Source organism: Empidonax traillii, unplaced genomic scaffold (genome assembly GCF_003031625.1).
Source record: "Empidonax traillii isolate 1590-97213 ecotype Southwest subspecies unplaced genomic scaffold, ASM303162v1 scaffold101:size1699134, whole genome shotgun sequence".
NCBI lineage: Eukaryota > Metazoa > Chordata > Aves > Passeriformes > Tyrannidae > Empidonax > Empidonax traillii.
This window is the reverse complement of record NW_020955294.1, coordinates 1,164,820-1,168,056: the sequence shown is the minus strand read 5'-3', so window position 1 is coordinate 1,168,056 and position 3,237 is coordinate 1,164,820. Positions and strand designations below refer to the sequence as shown.

The window sequence follows — 3,237 nt, the reverse complement described above, 5'->3', positions numbered from 1 at the left end:
GACAGTTTGGGCCAGTGTTCTGAGCACTCCAGGCTCTGCTGGGGTCTGCTATTGAGTTATTGTGTAATCTTGGGTGAGTCATTTAAATTCCTTATGCTCTGATTTCACCAGTCTGTAAAATAGGTGTAATCCTCCCCCATTTACCTCAGACAGCAAAAATATCTATAAAACATCTTAGATGACACGTTATGTTCAGGCAAATTTTCCTTCAGTAAAAAACTCTCTGTGTGAGCCGGATTTGTCCACAGATCTTTTTGTCCTGCAAATCTCTGCCCACAGACACACACACACACAGAGTCATGTCAGCGCTGTCTGAAAAATGAGATAAACATGCCTTTACCATGAAATCAAAACCATCCTTCTGCTCCTATCACTGCAGAAATTGCACTAACTATCAAACTTTAAGTCTTTTCAAAGACCAAATCTTGCTTGCCCTAATCAAATGAGAAGTCTCAGTAAAAATCAGTAGGATACTTCAAGCCCTTAAAGAAAGAGGGATCTGGCCTCTTGTAGAGCACTGAGGTAAAACAGACACAGTGCTGCAGTTTGCATTGGACAGTTCTCAATTAGAATGCTGAGATTTATGGCGTATTTTATCCGGTTTTCATTCTCTGCTGTTCAGTTTAACTTTTGACCCATGGTTATTGGCAGAAGAGGGCTTGTCCCAGAGGTCCATTAGCCCCTTCCAAAGAGGCATTCTAAGAAGTGCCAAAAAAGAGGGTGGGAAACAGGTCTCTTTGTAACAGGACCCCTCCTCCTTCTCTGAAATGCTCCCACAATCGATGTGATAGTCAGGGTACAAGAAAACAGGAGATCCTTAAGATTTTTCTGCACTAAGTATTTCAGGTCTTGCTTTATTCCTCTTCTGTCCTTGCCCTGACAAGAGCTTGGATGGAAACAAATCCTATAGAAAGGGTCAACGCTAGTTGTGCCCACAAATCTGCATGGACTCAGAGTAAGAGAAAATGGAGGTTATAAATACAGGGTACCTGTGCTGAGACCCTGATAAGAGACAGATTAAGGTGTGGCATACAGGTGTTCTCCAGAAGACTGGAGTTCTTAGAGCTCCCAGCCAATATGGGACACAACATCCTTACGAGTTGCCGATACATCCTTGAATTTGATTAAAAAAAAATGCTTGGGAATAAATAGATTTACCCAGGTTGGACAGCCCTGCCCAGTGCATTCCCTTCAAAAAGGGAGAGGATGGCTGTGCTGAAGGGGAGTCTGCTGGCATGTAACTGGCACAACTCCTCAAGGCTAAACTTTTAGACTGATAAAAATATCAAACAGGATCAATCACCTTGTGCTGGTGACACAAATTAAGGGCAGAGCTGTAAATGTGGAAGGCCAGAGTATTCCAGGGGAAGACCTGTATGATCCTGGCCATTTCAGCATTGGGGAAAGAATGAAATGCAATAGGATGAGAAGTCAGGCTGTGCAGTTTGAGATTAATAGGAGTGATGCTCCGTGGTGAGCACGACACTCCTCAGATGGAGATGTCCTTACAGCACTGAGGTTCTCCAAGGGCCTTCCCATGGACATGGGGCACAAAAATAACCCAGCTCGCTTTAGGATAGCGCCCTTCATTTGCAAAAGGCATTATATAACTTAGTTGCCTCTAACAACAGAGGACTAGTTTGATGAACCAGAAGGCCCCTTCCAGTCCTATTGTTCTTGCTATTCCCAAAGTTAAATTAACACCAACCTTGCCTGGGAACATTGTTCCTGCGCCTGTGGAGAGGGAGTTTGCCCTGGAGCTCCCACGATGAGATGTCTCTGTAAATGGGAATTGAAAACCCTGTAAATGGGAATAGAAGAGGTGCCAGGTTTGTAATATATAAAAAAAAAAAAAAACAAAACAAAAACAACAACAACAACAACAAAAAGCAATAGATCAAAATCCTCCTCATTTGGGGGGCTGAAAGGTTCATAAGGACACAGTGTGCTACAGCAGACCAGCCTTAAATTCCCTTCAGGAGCAGCTCATGGCCTGTGGCACAGCATCGGCCCCCTTAAAGGGCACCCGCTGTCCTCTGCCAGCCTGAAGCAATTGGGGCAGAAACACTCAGTTTGGGAAAGTGACTTTGCTCTAGACAGGCTCCCACCTCTTTCCCTCAGGCCTTCCTTCTCACTGCTGTCCCTGCCTGTCAGGACGACAGGGCCTCCATACCCCACAGACTTCACCTCGCACAAATCCCGGGCCTGGGAGCAACCTCTCCCACCTATTTCGCACGCAGGTATATGTTTTAATATGGAATATGTGACAGGAAGTGAAATTCAGCCGTGTAGGGCCACCGGGAGGCTGTGAGGGGCAGGGCAGGGCCCCTGACTGGCTCCACCACCATGTTGGCTGCTGAGGGAGCCGGCCGTGCCCTGGCCGGTGCTGTGAGGGCACCTCTGCCCCCTCAGGGCAACAAAGCCAGTTAAAGTGATACCAAAGAGGGGTAAAACAGCCCAGGGTCTGTGGAGTGGTGGCACTGCCTCCGGGTCTCTCTTCAGGATACAAATTTAGGTGTAAAGACGCTCAAACCGAGTGACAAAATGGAGGCAAAGCTGTGACAGTGACTGCCTGAGAGCAGGCGGGGCCATCAGAGCACACAGCCCAGAGCAAGGGAGGGTAAGTGAAGTAACAGCTATTTAAAACGTGTGAGAATAGAAATTGCCCCTCCCTGGCTCCCCAGTCGGGTGGAGCCGAGGAGAGGAGCAGGCACGGGGTCTGGCAGGGTGAACACCAGCACCTCACGTTTGGCGTGTGTCCCTTGTGCTGCCCTGTCACTGTCACTGCTGCTCCTGAAGGTGGGACTGCACGGTGGAGATGGTGTTTTAGCACATGTGACATCTTTTCCTGGAACACTACGATTAGAGAACTTTTAGAAACAATCGGGGAACCTTTGGAAATGACTGCAGCTGGCATCTGGGTCTCAGGGCAGCGCTGGGACAGGTTCAGGCTGCAGGGCAGGAGGCAAGAGCAGGACAGGGATAGGTATGGATGTACCTACCCCTCCATCTTCTGTCACCTCCACAACAGCAATTTGGAAGGGGGCCGTGGCAGAGACACAGGTGTCTGCCAGGTGACATGTCCCTGGGAGGGAGCTGTGGGGAATAAGCCAAGGACACTTTCTTCCTGGGAGGAGCTGCCCCAGCCCCCAGAAGGTGCCAGCCTCCAGCTTTCTGTTCCAATTCCCAGCGTGGTTTAGCAGTGCAACAATTCACTCACAAGACACAGAGCAGAGC

General features: G+C 48.6%; 1 protein-coding gene and 1 long non-coding RNA gene across 3 annotated transcripts in view; one reads left to right on the top strand and one right to left on the bottom strand.

Moving 5' to 3' along the window:
• Nucleotides 1-2,248, bottom strand: part of LOC114056698 — a 13,417-nt gene extending 11,169 nt beyond the window's left edge. For both annotated transcript variants that reach the window (XR_003571071.1, XR_003571072.1), the window contains exons 1-2: nt 2,109-2,248; nt 1,709-1,779 (exon numbers count right to left, since the gene is read on the bottom strand). This is a non-coding gene — a long non-coding RNA (uncharacterized LOC114056698). The remainder of the gene's footprint in view (nt 1-1,708; nt 1,780-2,108) is intronic.
• A 122-nt stretch (nt 2,249-2,370) lies between these two features.
• MYL10 (myosin light chain 10) overlaps nt 2,371-3,237 on the top strand; it is an 87,256-nt gene continuing 86,389 nt past the window's right edge. Inside the window, exon 1 of the mRNA XM_027882098.1 lies at nt 2,371-2,620. The gene's annotated coding sequence lies outside the window, so the exon portion shown is untranslated. The remainder of the gene's footprint in view (nt 2,621-3,237) is intronic.